Source organism: Vidua chalybeata, chromosome 3, assembly GCF_026979565.1.
Source record: "Vidua chalybeata isolate OUT-0048 chromosome 3, bVidCha1 merged haplotype, whole genome shotgun sequence".
NCBI lineage: Eukaryota > Metazoa > Chordata > Aves > Passeriformes > Viduidae > Vidua > Vidua chalybeata.
The window spans coordinates 54,323,436-54,341,971 of NC_071532.1; the positions used below are offsets into that span (position 1 = coordinate 54,323,436).

Consider the following 18,536-nt stretch of genomic DNA (forward strand, 5'->3'; position numbering starts at 1 on the left):
CTAAAAGACTTTGAAGGTCAGAGGTGCTCTGTTGATAGGAATTCAGGTATTTGCTATGGGCTAACCATAGTGGGACAAACCCCTGCTATAATGCAGCATGGCTAAGATAGCCTTGTCAGGACCACATTCATTTTTGAAATGCCATGAGCAGTTTTTGCTCACACAAACTTAACTGCTACACGAAGAACATTTTTACAATTTAAAACTTTGTCTTTGGAGAAGAAAATAAGAAGCAGGAAGTAAAAAGAATCTGATTGGCTTTTGAACTGTGCTGTATAGCACAGATATGTGTTCAGCACAATCTATCACACGCAGCAAATCAAAGCCAGCTTAGACTCAACTTTTCTGCAGCTTTTTCCTCCGATACCTTTGCAGGATTACTAATTAATAGACACCAGATGCCAAATACTTGAGCATGGCCTTAAATAAAGGATGCAAAGATCCTGATCTCCTTATTGTCTCGGGGGATCATGTGCAAATTGAATTTAAGCATTTCTTTTGATTTGTTAACATTTTGTATCTGCCCTCTAATCTGTTGTAAATAATAATACAAAGGAGAACAAGGTTCAACCACACAAATACATTCCTTCCTAAAAATATTGCCAAATCTTCTAAGCACAACAATGAGCAGGACTCCAATTAAAGACTTGCAGATACAATATAAAAATAGAGAAAATGATGAGAAAAAAACTTTTGAATTTAGATCTTTATTATACAGGCCCAGAGCTGTGGTCACCATGCAGTTACACTGTAATGAGAATGATTTTGCTGAAAGAGTCTCACTAAACAAACGTAAAGAGACCACAGACTACAGCATTCCAAATAACTGACACTTTAATTTTTGAAAGAGCAAAAATAAATAAAGGAATGGCAAGTATGTTCTTTTCACATATGTTGGGGCATATACATATTCCTTCTTTTCTATACCTATTCAAGAGACAAAATTAGCAAATACTGCCCAAAACCACAGACCTTTTGTGTGATGGCTCAGCTAAGTTTTAGCTGTTTCTCTCTCCTTGGATATTAGATCAAACACACATTTAGATAGGTGCATATGCCAAAAGAAGAAATGCAATGTGGGGGGTTTTGTATTTAATTTCTACTTCCTGCCTTTTCCTTCTCCTTTTAGGAGAAGTAATGGGGAGTAATTGGAGACAGCCAGTCAAATAAAAGCCCTAGAAGTTTTCCCTTCTAGTTTTTCATTATAATCTCGTAATTTAAGGATTAATCACAAATTTTAAAAGGTTGAGGTGTCTTACAAGAAATTCATCAACTCTGGAATACAGATAGCCACAGTGAAGAGCTGCACATAGACTGCACACATAGTGTTATCTAAAAGTGGTTATCTTTAAAAAAACAAAACTTTTTAAAAAATCTGTAGATCAAAACAAAGCATGTCTTATTCCCCACAGGATTTTCTTGCAACCTGTTCTTCAATTATTTGCACTAGGAGATGCTACAAATGATACTAGTTACAATATACAGTCCACTGTCATCTTCTGGTCCAGCAGAAGAACCTGTCTCTTCGATGGATGCAAAACTGTTCATCTGAGCAGATCATCCTCAACAGCACAAATATGGTCTAGAAACTCATAGAGTTTATTGTTCTAATTTATAAAATTAAACCTGCCCCAGACAGGTAATACTGGTGTGTAATATTGCCATCCCTGGATTCTGTCAAAAACGGGGTACTGAGGTGCTCAGAGCCGTCTCAGAGCGCAGCGCTGGGATCCTTCTGGCACTCCAGACCCAAGGTCGATGGGATGTGATGCGTGCTAGAACGTGGGCGCACTTCTCACTTAGCTCTGCAGAGCCCGGGACATGGTAAGCTGCCAGAACTTCCTTCATCTTGCCTGTTGACAAAAGGAACAATAACTAGTCATCACTGATTGCTGGAGTTTAATTCCAATTTTTAAAAAGTCCTATAAATGAGACCTTTTTTTTTTCAGCCATGCAATAGAAAATGCTTCATTAAGAAAATATTTGGGATAAAGTTTACAGTCTCTCTGTTAGCCACACAATGCGTATGAGAGAGAAAGGCCTTATACTGTATGGTTCCTAAAACATTATCCATGATTAAACATACCATTATCTAGAAAATAAATGTCCAGTAGTTTAGTACTTTAAAAGCGTCAGTATAATATTATCCCTGTAAAAATTAATTGTGTATTGCAGATTTTCTGGATTAAAGTCCTGTATTGTCTTTCTCACACACTGTACACAAGATACAGAGTAAAGGATTAACAAACAATGGGCAAGAATCCAACAGGTTAATAAGTGGCTTATATGAGTTTGTTGTAGAACTATCTCTAACACATATTGGTCATGTCCATTATATATTGGTAACAACCATAAAAGCTTCATAAATGACTCACTGAAAGGACTTCACAGAACCAAGGGCCAAAACAGACCTCAACATTATCTGTTCTGATTTTCTGCCAATTATAATTTTTTCAGATAGTCCTCAGTGAAGTCCAAAGAAAATCAAACATTTAGTATCACAGACTAAGATAGGAAAAACTAAGAATACACTTCCAATATATATTTGTTGCAGAAAATGTAGAAGGAGAGGCAGAGGTACCTCTGGAAGGTGATTATCCCACTCCCTCGGTAACCTCAAGAAGGTGTCCATCTTTTGCAATGGACTGTGAGTAAGCTGAAGGCCAAAATTTCTTACGAGTATGAATGCATTATATCCTACCACAGACACTTGACTATGTTCACATATTTATTTCACAAAGACCACTCACAAAGCCATCAGACCCTGGAAATTTTCAATCAGTACTGATATGGGTAGAATGATAAGAAGTATAATTGCTTCAATATAAGGTAAATACAAAAGCCATGTAATGAATTCCAGAACCAATGCTAAGTTTTTGGCTACATACCCTGCAATTTTCTGGAGCTACACAAAATACTTATTTTATGTATAATTATTATTCTTATAATTATCACATAAATAGAAATCACTAAAGGAATAGAGGTAGCAGGTGATGTGAGATCACTTTGCTTACCCCTGACTAATGCAATACCTGCTGATGTTTCTGATACAATGCAATACCTGCTGATGTCTAACCTATTTTTAAACATCAGCATACTTTATCTTTACTTCGTCATTTTCCACAGCCTTGCTTCCAAAATGCTTGCTTTGCTCTATGAATTTATTAAGTGTACATTCTAACCTTTCATCCAAGCCATCAGTGAGAATATTGAATATTACTGGAACAAGGAAAAAACACTTGAAAAACTCTATGAAATTGAGTATCATTGAGAATTACTCTTTGTATCTGGTTTCCAAATAATTTATGCACTCACATAATGATAATTTATTCTAGCCCAGTTTCCCTAGCACATAAGAATAGTAACAACTGAAATATTTTGCCATACAGTCTTGTTTAAATAAAGCTGCTAATACTAGCAAACATATTTTAAGAAGAATTATATAGACTTCGACAATAGAAAAATAAAACCATTATGGAAAGAAGATTTCAAGTGATAACACAGTCTTCCTAACAACTTATAGATTTCACGTCTATATGGCTACTTTTATGAAGTATGTGCTTTAGTGAAATATTGTTCAATTTAAACTAATGGAATTGTTTCACAGCCTTCTAAAATTTAGTTTTCTTCAATGAAACATTCCACTGATAAAACAACAAACACATACCACTACAGTTTAGAAACAAATCAGTTGCACAACTTCACAAAACTCTAGACCACAAAATTACTGTTTACTGTTTACCTTGCAAAAGGTATCTTAATCAGAAATATATTGAAAAAGACTGCTGAGACCAACAGGACCAGTCATATTGAGCTTTGCAAAGAAAAGGTTATCATTTATATTAATCTTTATGGAGATACAAGACAATTCCACAAATACAGGAGGCAGAGATCACTCTTCCTAACCTAATCTGGATTATTAGCAGACCTCTTCTACTTTTCACTCTATGATATATTTTGTTTGTGCCATCTGCGCAACTCAGAAAAGTGAAATAACTTGCTCTCCAAGGTGGAAACAGAGTCCCCAGTTCCTTCTGGACTGGAAGAACTGGAGGCCAGCAGAAGCTGAAATACAACACAAAGCTCACCTTCAATTAACGCAAAATTTGATTTGATATTTAGGGATATATCCCACTGCATTTCCAGTGAAAGAAAAGTGAGACTGACTTCCTCTGAAAAATACATGGTGACAGAGAGACAGCAGCATAAAGAGTACACACAAATACTCCCAGCTTTCTCCAGTGGAAAATAAGGAAATAGGATAAATGACAGGTGAGCCAACCTGACTGCTCATGATGTACAGTCTGCTGTCTGACTGCCAAGGCAGAGAGGAAATCCCACAAAAAACCTGCTTTCTACAAGAAGTCAAAAGTCCTGAAAATGAGACAAAGCAGATGTCTGCTCCTTACTGAGAACAGCACTAGGAATTATAAATTACAGAGATTTAGGAGATTTTATCAAGAATTTTAGACATACAGATACCAGAATTACTTTTGTCTTTTTGTCAAAAGGTCTAGGATTTCTAAGAGTCAAGATTTTGCTAACAGTGACAGGGAGAGACAAACTGTTCAGTCAGAGGCATTAGTGAAATCCAGGTAGCAGCTTGCTCAGGACCAGAAGAGCTGATAGCTTGTTGACATGGAGAGATGTGTCATGGCTACTCCTGTCTTAAAAGATCATCATTGTTCTCTTTGCAATCCACGGCAAGCAAAGGTATCCAACCAGAGTTATCTGGAGCCAGACAGTGACGGCAGGAGAATTTATGCCATGCTTGCCTAAGTGCCTAACACAAGTGGCAGGAGCAGCCATGAGAGGTGTGTGGGTGTGTGAATTGCACTGCACAGCACTCACTCTGTGCTACAGAGACACAGCAGTCAGCTTTGCAGTGTAGATGTACTGCAAGAGTAAAGTGAGATGAGTCCCACGCCTTCTTTTCAAAAGGAGAAACAGGAGTCTGTTTTTAAATAGTGCAACATTCGTGTGTTGGCTGACGGGGGAAAATTAGTAACAATTACACAAGTAATTAAGACTACAGTTATCAAATAGAGATTAATAGAAAGTGCAAAACTTCCTCATTTTAGCAAGCAGCATAAAACTTATATAATTTAACTGACTTTAAATTTCAGTGAAAGTTTGTGGGTAAAGACTAGATTACTCATAATGACATACCTCAATCTGTTTCTTCCTTGAGGTCAGATGTCTTAAGCTTTACACTATGGGAATGCTGATCATTGCAATACTTGAATTAAATTATGAAGCCCTTGTTCCTGATGTTAGAGAAGCCTCTATCAAGATAACAATAACATTTGGAACGTCATATGTTTTGTATATATTGTGCTGTCGTTTATGAAGAGGCAGTAGGAAACTTGAGAATTATCAGTGTTTTCTATGACTCAGCCTAAGAAGTCTTGGGGGAAGAAATTGCAGTAATGTTCAATATTTTAACTGCTATGTTATTTCTGTATCTGTACACAAGAAGATTTTTATAGTTCATTTTTAAACATATTAAAGGGCAAATATTAAGTATTAGGATATACCTAAGAATCCTGATATCATCAAGTTATTGGGGATATAAGACTAAAGGGAAGTTACAATGTGCTAAATTTAAACTATACTTAATTACAATGAATAACAAAGTCTCTAAACCTTTAGAGAATTTATTTAGAAGTGTATTTTAAAATTAACAAGAATCTGCTAGTTTAACAACCACATTAAACTATTCTAAAAAGTAGCGTATACTTTAAACACAAGCAATGCATAATTCAGAACAATTTAAAACCATTGGAAAAAATCCTATGTAACACAACTTAAAAATCTGAAGGACTTTCAAAGCTTTTCTGCACTGAATATGGTGGTGTATGTGATATCAGTTAGAAATTAACAGTCCAGTGGCACACTGCATTCCATAGGTAAGAGCTGATTAGGATACCAAGTGATAATCCAGTTGCCAGTCCTCCAAAACAGTCTGGCATCAAGTAATTTTTTATGGGAGTGGGTGAGTTCTGGGCTGAAGGAAGAATTTCACAGCCTTGAAGCAGTTTCCCTGGTGTGTGACTGAAGATGCTTGCACTGCACTGCACAAGACAACTGTAGCCCCCTCTGACCTTTTTACTTTCTTCCCTTCCTTTCAGGTAATCTATACCTGGCGTTTTTCACTCCATATGTATCTTCTGTCAGCAAGAATTCTGTAATCTGAACTATATGATTCTTACAGCTGTGCAAACTTTGGCCAACTCAGTCCCTGACTTTATCAAAACACTTATCCAGTGTTATCAGCTCTAGAGTGTGTCTTGTGAGCTCAGTGATGTGATATTTTTCTGTGAAGTTTCTCCTTCTGAAGAGACTTGTTCCTGCATGAATAGGAGTTTTCATATTTTAGTTCATTTTTCTATGCTCATAGATGAAAAGAAAAGGTGAAAAACGTGATTTTTAGTTGCTGATAGGCTCAGAAGAATCTGAGAAAAGCAGATGATAAAAGGGATTTTTAGAGGCTTTATTTTAAGATTACTATTTTAAAGCCAGTCTCGTAATCTCGGAAGGCACAATTTTTGAATATTTGGCATTTACATGAAAAGAAACATCCAAATATACTGTCTTCCAGCTTTGCTGGCTGACGCAATTATCCTGCTCTGCCTTGCCATGATGGAGAGAAAGATTTAAGTTTGTTTGGGGGTATGCCTACACACTTACATGACTGAAACTTGATCATGAGCCAACTCTTAACATACTTGCTAGAACTCTTCATCTACATTCAAGCCAAACAGTGTTCATTGGTGTGGCTATGGAATGGCAGATGGTTCGAGCTGGAAACTGCAAACAGCACTTCAAGGTGTTAATGAAGAACAGCCTTAATCTCTCCACAGCTGAGCTCGACTGCAGGAATGCTTCTGGTTCGCTTCAAGGCCAAGGCACATGCATAAACACAGCAGGGGCACTTCAAGCGAGCCCTTTTGGTATGGGCTGAGGCTGTGAAACTGTGAGGACAAGCTTTGGGTGCCGAGAGGTGGCAGGCATGGTGAGAGCATCCCCACAATAGCCACAGGTTCCATGGGAGAGCTGGGAGCCAACAGTGTGACTGCAGCCACACTGCATCAGTCCTGAAGGAGAAGCCTTAAAATAACTTGGACCTCTTCAGCTTGCAGGAGCTGGGTCAGCCTGCAGGTGCCTGTGACTGATTCAGGGAGCTGTTTGCTGTCAGGGTCTCAGAGAACAGAATTTGTCCCTAAGTGCTGTTTTGCCCTGCTGTGAGCCACTGGGAGGGGAGTGCTCGGCACCAGCACCTCTCTCACCCAAGATGTTGCTGGGTGGATTGGATGTCTCTGCCTCCCAGTTGTGGGGCTAAGTTGTGCTCTTGTAAATGGGCACATTGGGACAAAGCAAATAAAAAGCCATTGCACAATCACTGAGTATCAGCTGGAATTGGCTAATAAATTGTATGCCAGCGGGACGTAGCAGCTCCCTGTACTGTTCTCAAAGCAGTAACTCCTGGCTGGGCTTCCAGCAGCGTGGAGGAAGTGAGCTGAAGCCCAAATCAGCAACCCTACCCTGAAATGGACTGGAAGCTCTTACACCTCTCTGGGTGTTTGTCAGGGCTGTAACACACTGATGGCTTGTGGCAATCATGAGACAAACCAAACCCCCAAGATTTTTCTTCTCTCTCACAACTGAAGTTTCTTAATTTTTTACTGAATACCTATGAGCTTCTGGTTCCTGACAGCAAACTCTGAAGCATGCAAAACAGTCCACAGCCCTTTACTATGTGGAACAGGAGGGGTACAAAGTAGGGGTACTACTTTGAAAGGTCTCAGCATGCAGGCCTCTTCCATTCCTTTCCATTAACTGCATTAACTGGCCGAGTTCTATCCTTTTTTTTTTTAAACATCTTTTTACTTACTGTTCCCAAAGTTCATTGTTCTGATGACTAGAATATTTTTTTTCTTAATTTGAAGCCTGCATTTTCACAATCAATTTATAACCCTGAGGTTTGTGTTTACAATAAGGATATTTTCTCTTTTTTTGGATGTGCACTTCTTGGAGATGGTTAGAGAGACTGTATTCATAATCTCTTTCCCAGATTTCCTTTTATTGGGTTAAGTCAACATCTGTTAGCATCCTCTTGCCTCTTGGCTTTCCAGTTCTTTCCCTAGCTTGCTTCTCAGTGTCTTCCACTTTTTGATTTAATCTTGCTGGAAAATGTGTGATGAGATTTTATCCTACAAAGTTTTGTTTAGGAGATTGGTTGGCAGAGTCCCTTGGAAGGCAGTTGTGAAGGGCAAAGAAATCCAGGAAGGCTAGACATTCTCCAAAAGAAAACATCTTAAAGGTGCAGGAGCAGGCCATCCCCATATGTCAAAAGATAAGCTGTCAGGAAAGAAGACAGGCTTGGCTGAACAGAGAGTTTCAGCTGGCATTCAGGAGAAAATGAAAAGTCTATAATCCTTAGAAGAAGTGGCAGAGAACTCCAGATCACTACAGGGATCTTATGAGGTTATGTGGACAGAAAATTAGATGAGCACAAACCCAACTAGAACTTAATCTGGCTACCGCTATAAAAGACAATAAAAATGCTTCTTAAGGAGAAACTCCATCTTTTTCTGGATGTGGGGTGAAATATAGCCACAAAGTATGAGGAAAAGGCTAAGGTACTTAATGTCTTTGCCTCAGTCTTTAATAGAAAGGTTCTCAGGGTACCCAGACTCCTGAGCTGCAAGACAGGGATAGGGAGCAGAATGAAGCCTCTTAATCCAAGGGGAAATTGTTACACCCCTTAGACAGACACAAGTCTATGGGCAGGACAGGATCTATTCAAGGATACTAAAAGTGCAGGCAGAAGTGCTCATTGAGCCACTTCCCATCATTTATCTCTAGTCCTGGTTTACCAGTGAGGCCCCAGATGGCTGGAAGTTGGTAAATGTGATGCCCATCTATGAGAAGGATCGAAAGGAGAATCCAGGGACTTAGAGGCTTTCAGCCTGACCTTGGCCCTGGGCAGGTCATGGACCATGTCATCTTGAGTACCTATACATGCCATATGGCATGTACAGGACAACCAGGGGATTAGACTCAGACACTGTGGCTTTATGAAAGGCAGGTCTTGCTTGACCCGTTTGGTCTCCTTCCATGGCAAGGTGGCCTGCTTAGTGGATGAGGAAAAGTCTGTGCTTGTTGTCTACCTGGAGTTTGACGACATTTCCCACAGCACTCTCCTGGAGAAACTGGCTGCTCCTGGCTTGGACAGGAGTTCCTGCATCGTTCGCTGGGTTAAAAACTGGCTGGATGGCTGGGCCCAGAGTGGTTGTGAATGGAGTTCATTCAACCAGTCACAGGTGGGATTCCCCAGGACTCAGTGTTAGAGCCAGTCCTGTTAAATACTTTTACTGATGTTCTGGAGGAGGGCATCAAGCACATCCTTAGTTTGTACATGACACCAGGCTTGGTGGGAATGTTGATCTGCTAGAGGGCAGGAAGGCTCTACAGAGGGATGGTCCCACAGGATGGACCAGTGGGCTGAGGCCAGTAGTGTGAGGTCTGACAAAGCCAAGTGCTGGGTCCTGCCCTTGGGTCACAACAACCCCAGGCAGTGCGGCAGGCTGGGGAAGAGTGGCTGGAAAGTGGCCTGGCAGAAAAGGACCTGGGGGCGCTGGTCAACAGCAGCTGAGCATGAGCCAGCTGTGCCCAGGTGGCCAAGAAGGCCAGGGGCATCCTGGCCTGGAACAGCAATAGTGTGGCCAGCAGGAGCAGGGCAGGGATTGTCCTCCTGTACTCAGCACTGGTGAGGCCACACCTCAAGTCCTGTGTTTGGTTTTGGGTCCCTCAATATAAGAAATACATTGAGGTGCTGGAGCATGTCCAGATTAGGACAACAGAACTGGTGAAGGGTCTGGAGGACTGTGAGTCCTGTGAGGACTGGCTGAGGGAGCTGGGGGTGTTTAGCCTGGAGAAAAGGAGGCCCAGAGGGGACCTCATCACTCTTTTCAACTCCTTGGAAGGAGGTTGTAGCCAGGTGGGATGAGTCTCTGCTCCCAAGTAACAAGCAACAGGACAAAAGGAAATGGCCTCAAGTTGTACCAGGGAAGGTTTAGATTAGATCTTAGGAAAATTTTCTGGAACAGGTTGTCAAGAATGGGAACTAGCTTCCCAGTGAAGTGGCTGAGTCCTCATCCCTGGAGGTATTTAAAAGACATGTAGAAGTGGTCCTTAGGGATGTGGTTTAGTGGTGGACTTGGCAAAGCTGGGTTAATGGTTGGACTTGATGAACTTAAAGGCCTTTTTCTAACTTAAGTGATTTTATGATTAAGATATTAATAACTTCACTTTCTCTGCTGAGTTACATTGCTTGATATGTCCTGAGATAGCATTTCACCTTTTTTTTTTAAATGCAACAGCACCAATGGCTCAGAAATATCTCATAACTAATAAACATACTTTTTTATTCTCACTTGTTTTGCTGTGTCCGAAAAGTAGTTGTAGAAACTTTACTTCATTGAACACTCAACTTCATATTTGTACTACTAAATTTTATCCCGATCTTGCAGCATCCCCTTTGGATGAAAGGTACCCATCCATCTGCTAGGGTTTTGTCAATCTGTAGAATGAATGTTTCCTCTGTGCACTCTGCTGTCTAACAATTCTATCTTCTGCCTGGTCTTAACCATGTACTGGAGACCATTAGCCTGCTTCCCCACATGCCCTTCACAGTTCTCACTTTGCAGTGGCAGTACTGTTTCCAATGCTGCGGTCCAGGAATTATGTCCCTGGTGAATTAGAAATGCATGAATAGCCAATAAAGGTGAACCTTACAAGATGGAACTTCTCTAAAGATTCTAAAAATTGTTTGAAAATATCAGTCTACATTTAAGTGCAATTATTCATATTTAGCTTTAATTAAAGAGTTAAATAATCTTATTTTAGGTCCCGGTTAGGATTTGCCATTACTTGTGGTTTCTCAGTGACCTCAGCTGCTATTGATCACAAAGTCAGTGATTCTAGTCTGGTTCTGTCTTCTTGGGCCTGGAACTAAAAATATTTTGGCAACTTAATTAAAATTCATAGATTATATAAACAGAATGCCTCTTACTTCCATACTCTTGTTATTCTATAAATGTGTCTGTATTGACAGTAGATGAGTCCAGCATTAAATAAGCTGAAGATAATCTTCCTGTAGATCATTTTGTTTCAGATCATTAACTCTATTTTCTAGTCAGCTGCCTCTCTGCAAATTCCAAAAACATCGACTCAATCTACATTGGTGTTACTGCTCATTCATTTCAGTTATTCCAATCAAATGCCACAACATATGAAAACTACCTCAGATAATCATTATGGGATAGAGCTACAGAGCACTGCCAAGGCTCTTCACTTGTTGATGACTACAGGCTGCTATGATGCCAGCTATGGTCTCCCAATGACTTACTACTATTAAGTCCATCTTGGCAGATTAACTGGATACCTGTTATTTTTTAACTTTCTCTCATATTACATTTTAGACTTTTTGGTGTGCTTAAATCTGTCTCTTTAAAAAAACTTGTAATGTGCCTCTTAGCAAAAAACAATGGGAATAGCTCTCTATAAATAATTATCACAATCAGCAAGAACTTATTATTTTACCATCTCCTGATCCCATCTTTTGTTTCTGAACTCTCCATATCAAGAAACATCTCCATCACCATTATTCTCCATTAGCTTCAGCAAAGACTGATCTGTTTTTAAACACTGGTAACTACAGAATGTAACTACATGCTCTTGATACCTCTGCTTTTAAAATTATCTCTTTTGCAAATGTCCATTTCTAAAATCTTGTGAAGTTCCAGAGTTATCAGGCATTCAACATTAGGTCCTTCAAAATGTTTCATTTTTTCAAGCGTACGATTGTCAAAAGACACTATTTCTTCCAAGAAATGGGGGAAAAATTCAACTTCAGTTGTGAAGAGACAGTATTTTTTTCTAAAAAAAGGCAATCACTAGAGCTAGAGTCTGTTCCTCAGCTCCACCACAGACCACCCAATCCACAGAAAGTTATCCATCAGAATCAGTCAGCTGGGGAATGCAGCCTGTTCTGGATGCCAAGGATCTCCAGAGAGCAACACAGCTAAATTCATATAATTCCTGTTCACCAAAGGATTTAAACCAGAAATATTGCAAATTACTATAATATCTTCTTACTGTAACTACCACCAGCATTTCTGAAGAGATCTGACATTATAGAAATAATGAAATACATTAACAAGTTATTCGAGACAGAGAAGATAGAGAAACTGCAGAGGATGTTTGGTTTTCGATCAGATTCAACTGCCAAGAATATTAAATTTAATATTAAAGATCCTTAATGTTACCTTGAAGAAATACTCTGTTTCTTGTTTTGAACAAAAATTCATCACAAAGGAAAATGCTTTTACAGTAAGCAAAGATTTCAGTAGCCATTGCAATAGACATTTTTAAGATATGCAAAAAAGAACAATCCATTTCAATACTAAGACAGCATTAAAAAATCGTAAGTCAAATATTGTAAGTAACATAGTATCTGTTAGGTTGGGCTCTTTGGCTCATATCACTAACAGAAAAATCTTGCTATCATTATTTCATTAGTAATTCTGCTAAAATGAAAAGGTATGTATTCTTTTCTCTAATTGCAGAACATATTTCCTCAATGATCCAAATACTTGTGAAAAGGTATGTACTGCAGAGAACAAATGCATCAGACTATAAGTAAATGTGTACAATAAAATGGAGATAATTGAATTAGAAGGCTTAATCAATCCATAGAAAACTTCATGCCCACAGCTACTTTGATTATTGAATTCTTACATATGTTGGTATCAGACACAATATGTTGGTTAAAATGCAATATTCACCTAAATTATATACTTAATATATTCCTTGTACAGTTACAGCCTAGGCAAATTGAGTCTGGTGGCTTTAAATACCATTTCTTTGGCGATTCCTAGGAATGTAGAGGACTTTCCAAATGTAAAGTTTTGGACTTTTTTTTTGCAAGTGCAGTGCTGCCAAATATTTTTTACCACCAAATAAATGCTATTTCAGCTGCATTTGAGCCATAATAGTGGTAACTAATGGCCTATTCAGTTAATCACAGTTATTCACTCCCTGGAAATGTCTCAGAATATAATAAATGTTTTGTTTTCATTGTGGACTCTTAAATTACAGGCATTATATAACACCCATGATATATAACCTATCTGTATGAATACAAACTGAATCCAAGATCACTCCCCTAAAGTATTTCTAGTATTTGGCACTTCCAAAGAAAGAAATATGCTGTTGTAACCCACAGAGTTACTAAAAAAGCAGGGTAAGAAATGGTTTTAAAGAACATTCTGGTTTAATTAAAATGTGGCTATTTGTCATCCATTTGCAGAGGTCTGAAATAACTATTAGAGAATATTTTTTAAACAAAGAAAATAAGAAACATACTCAAATAGCTGTGCCACAGAGATCCTTCCCTAAAGGAAAAAAGGCCTGCAGATGCAGGATTTCAATCTGCCCCATAAGAGACAGAATAACCATAAAGTCTTCACTCTGAAAGCAATCCTCTCACTGTGTGATGTACCAATATAAGATGTATCTTGTTCATCTCTTTTTAAAATATTTATATAGGTTGTAGAAGTTTCTGCCAGTCTTAGCTCTGCTCAGGAGAGATTATATGTATTATGTTGCATGTTGACAACCTGTCCCAAGGGCAGTGTGATTGATATATATATATATATATATATACACAATATAAGAGCTGGTTCTATCTAATAGCTTTGTGGTTGCCATTATTTTGATGAAGCATAGAATTCCCTGTAGTTTCTTCAGGACGTATTTTCCAGATGTATTTTTAAAAGTTGCAAAATATGTTTTAAAAAAATATTTGGCTTCTGAGGTCAGGCTGAGTTTTTCAGCTGCAATTGGTTTGTAGAAAGGATTAGATTGTAGGTCATAAAAGTATTCCCCTGGTTACTTCAAGAAGTGAAGACAACCTTTGAAACAGTCTTCTCTTGGCTTTCTGGATGAAAGAACTCCTCCATGGAAGCATACAAAAACTTAGAAGACTTTCAAAATTAGAATATAGACAAAGTTTGGTATTAAACACCTCTTTTTGGTTTTTTTTTTTTTTTTTTCTCTTGGAGAAAAAGATACTCAAGTATTTGCTGAAGAAGTAATTTGGCAGGCCATAAAAGACATAGGAGGGTGTTCTAGTTTTAACTTTAGCTTTGTAGAACTTTTTAGAATTTAGTGATGAAAAGGAAATCAAATCAAAGTGATTATAAAATGAGAGATTCCATCGTTCCTAGGAAGGAAAGAGCAGACCAATGCTAGAGAAGCACAGGGGATGCAGCCACAGCCAGCTTCAGAGACTAATCAAGGACACCCCCAGGCAAAGGCAATCCAGAGGGGGAAAGAGTTCAAAAGAGAGGACTAGTTTACAGAAGGGCAGTACTAAAGCACAGCAGCAAATTAATCCAGTGCACAGTAAGTGAGCAGTGTGCTATACCTTGAGATAATTAATTACCTTAGGGCCCCAAAGGAGTAATTTAAGAGGTATCAGTAAGTACACATGCTGGGAGAACTGCAAAGAATTCACCATGCAAACATGCAGGGAAAAGAAAGATAGAGAAATGTAAGAAAAATCCTGCAATAGTGTTAGAAAAAGAAACACAGCATTGAACAACCTTGTTAGTTCAAAATAAACTCTGCCAGTGAGAATACTGCTGCCATCACCTGCAGCTCAGCAGAGATCAATTTAGCACCTGAGCATTACCTTTGGTGGCTGAAATGTCAGTAACCTCAGGTCGTCATATGCTGTGACAGTAACAGGCAGAAAAAAGTCTGACTCCATCCTATTACATAACTTCTGCTTGTTATCAATCATAAAAGGTCATCCATGAGGTTTCTCAAAACAAGCTAGTTGTAAATCTGATGCCTTTTATATTTGACAATCACACTTTGGTGATAAAGGAGATTTGTAGCATCTGATACGATATATCAAACTGGATGAGGCTGCAAGCAGTTTACAAGATTGGATTAGAACTCACCATAACTTTGACTATAACTAAATAACATTTGAGCTATAAATAAATAACATTTGGATAAATGTTCTGAAATTAATGCATTAGATCCACAATGAGAAGAGCAAATTACCATAGAAAGATCTGAAGGGAGTTACAGTGGTCTATAAGCAAACCCTAAGTCAGGATGCTATCTACCTGAAGAAAAAGGGAGCCTGATATACAGTAAGAGTAATACTGTAAGCAAATAAAATAAATATTTTTCCCCTACCACCAGAGGTAAGGCCCTGACTGCATTACTATATCCAGCTCTGCCTACTGGGCTGGGTTGAAGGGTTGAAGGAAAGAGACAGTTGGAGGCAATCCAGGTAAAAGCCACAAAAAATTGATAACAGATGTAGAAGAATAGAAGGTTGAAAGAAATAGATTGTTTAGTCTAGAAAGAGTGAAGACTAAGGGAAGACATGATAACATATTTAAAATATGCAAAGGTTTGTTGTGAGAAGAGGATGATAACTAATTGTTCTCCGTGTTCATCATGCAGAAGACAAGACTTAGTATGCAGTTGTGGAGAAAAGCTTTCTAACACAAGGCCAGTCAGCCAGGCAGCAGGTTATCTACATTGCATGTAATGGTGTCACAAGAAGCAATGGCAGTGCCTGAGACAAATCCATGTGGAGATGAAAAGTGTGCTTGGTTCTCCCTGAAGGCAGGAAAACAGCCCAGGTGATCCCGTGTGAGAACCTGTCCAGCCTCATGCTCAGCCACAGAAACCAGGCACAGATCAGAGCTTTCCATCACAGAGACTGAATACTATGATGCAAACAATTGCCATTTGTCTCAAGATGCTTGCCAGGAAGGATGGAGCCTGTAGGACAAGGGATAAATCTCTCAAATCCATTTAGCTGGTTAATTCAATTGGCTGGAAGTAGCAGAGAGCACCTACTCAGTCACTGCTGGATGCTCTTCTACTTGTTTTAACGTGCTCATGTCAGTCATACCTTTACCCCATCTTTGTTTTCCATAGCCCTTTCCAGTGGTTTACAGGAGTATTATCACAGGAGTGGTTTACCTAGAGGATTCAGGTATACCCTGCTGTGGGGCCACTGCTGGAATGAGTTAATGATTGTGTTAGATTGAGCTGAACAGGCTCAAAGAGCAACAGGCAGGGCTGAGGCTGCAGTGATGCCTGGCAGGGACCAGGATGGTCACCAAGGCTGTACCTAGAGAAGGCAAATGGCATGCAGAGGAAAAGGGGTGACACACCAAGAGCTTGTACACCATAGATATTCCCACCATGGGGGCAGCTGGCAGCCACCAGTGCCAAATCTCTACCAGGGAGGACAAACTGTGCAAGGCCACTGCATTGCAGGGGTCAATTGTCCCAGCCACCAACAGGTCTGCTGTTCCCAGCTGGTCAAGAAATTAGGATCAGAAACACCAGTATGATAGCGAGAGGGAAAGGCAGGCTTCATTGTGGGAACATCCAGAGTGAGGCCCACCAGTTTTGCTGCTTTTAGAAGAGTTGAGAAGTAGAGATTAGGGAGACAGACTGTGAAAGGTCCTGTCCCTCACAGAAAGGCAAGTCTGAGTGTGCAGACCCTTAAGTGGCTTCACATGTACACTACTGGACTCACAACGGTGTCCTACTATTATTAATTATTTTATTTTTTTTTAAGAAGCATAGAATTTAATTTACATTAACTGGAATTTAAAAAAAAAAAATCCTCATGTAAACTGGCAAGTGGGGCTCATTGACCCACAGAGGGAGAAGCTGCATGGTGAGCAGGAGCAATTTGGGTGTGCTGGGTCTTGCACACTGCTGCCAGGACCCTCCATGGGTTTTCCCCTGTACTACAGTCAAACAACCTGTGCCTGACTACAGCAACCCTGGCATAAGGTGCCCTGCCTCTAATTGAAGGTGTTCCTTCTAATGGAGTAAATCCATTTTCCAAGCTACAGTGAGTACAGAGTGCAGAGCGAAACATTTCCACTTCCCTTCTCTTAACCTTTAACAAAATTATCTATAAAAACAAACTACTCTCCATTACAATAATAAAATGGAGAGCAAGGCAAAAATAACCAGAGGTCTGTTTTTATGCTCAATCACATGTAAAGACTGGATAATGTTCTGGGATATCTAAGTGGGATACTAAGTGGGATATCATACATTTTCAGAAAATACTTGCTTTCCTTCATTTTATAAGATTGCCCTATTGGGCATCTACTTCGGTCTCGCCATGGAACGGCAGCACCAGGTAAGTGCTATGAATGTAGCAGATATTCCTCTTTCTGCTACGCATCATGCCATCTTTAAGCTCTTGCATGTTGAACAATTATTACAGACATTTATGGCAGCAGAGACTCTGAAGAAACTATGACAAGTAGGGACTGAGGATACAAAAAATAATTGTGAGCCTCCATGGACAGAAGAGTTGTCTGTAACTTCCTAATTACATGAAAGCATCCTTGTCTTTGTTAAACATTTCAGTCAAAATCTCCCTGAAAGCACACAGGTTGTTAAAGGAAAAGGCATCACAAAATTTCCCATTACCAGCAGTAGCAGCAGGGCCCAAGTCTATTCCTAGCACTTCCTTTATGAAACCTATCACACACTGGCAAGAATGTTTCTCAGCTAACACACTCAAAACAAGTAAAACAAAGAACTGGAAATAAAAAAAGAAAAAAAGGCAAGCAAATTCTGTCATCATCCCTTTATTAAAAAAAAAAAAAAAAAAAAAAACAAAACAAACAACAAAAAAAAACCAAAAACAACAAAAAAAAAACAAAACCAAAAAAAAAAAAAAAAAAAAAAAAAAAAAAAAAAAAAAAAAAACCAAAAAACACAAAACCAAATGCTGAGATATAAAGCGATTTGTCCACTATCACAAAAAGCCTACAGTAAGGCACATGAGATCTTTACTTTAGAGCACTCAATCCAACTTTCATTAAACTTTCATTAAACTATAATTAACATAACGGATCATATTCCTATAAATTAGTCATTTATATAAGATAGGATGTTAACAGAGATAAAAATTCCTGATTCCTCTGACTTTTCTTAAATTATACCATTGATGTGTTTGTATGAGAGCTCCAGATCCTCTCCAACAAGTAATAAAGCAAGGACGCTTCTCATCTGGAACAAGGAATGCATAGCATGGAAACGGGAGCATGCTAATCAAAATGCTCAAGTAATTAGATATGATAAGAAGGAGAAAAATCTGCAATGAGAGATCAAGGTTTATGGAAGTTAATATAATACTTTCCTCTGATCTCCACAAAACAAGCAGAAGGAAGAAGGAATTTACAGACAATCTGCAGGCACAATTGTTACCATAAAGTTCCATATTTTGTGACTTTATTGATTTATTTTACAAACATCCTAGCATGAGAGCTTGAAGGATAAGATAGCACATTTTTACAACTGACCATGATTCCAAAAGAATACAGCCTTTTTCAGTATTGTACTTAACTGTGCCAAGTCAAAATCTTTGGACACGAAGTTAAGTCCTGGCTTAAGTATTT

The 18,536-nt window shown here is 38.9% G+C and overlaps 1 protein-coding gene across 1 annotated transcript in view; it reads right to left on the minus strand.

Moving 5' to 3' along the window:
- Positions 1-816: 816 nt before the first annotated feature.
- The window catches only part of SCAF8 (SR-related CTD associated factor 8), an 88,478-nt gene continuing 70,758 nt past the window's right edge, over positions 817-18,536 (minus strand). Inside the window, exon 21 of the mRNA XM_053936792.1 lies at positions 817-1,853. The gene's annotated coding sequence lies outside the window, so the exon portion shown is untranslated. The remainder of the gene's footprint in view (positions 1,854-18,536) is intronic.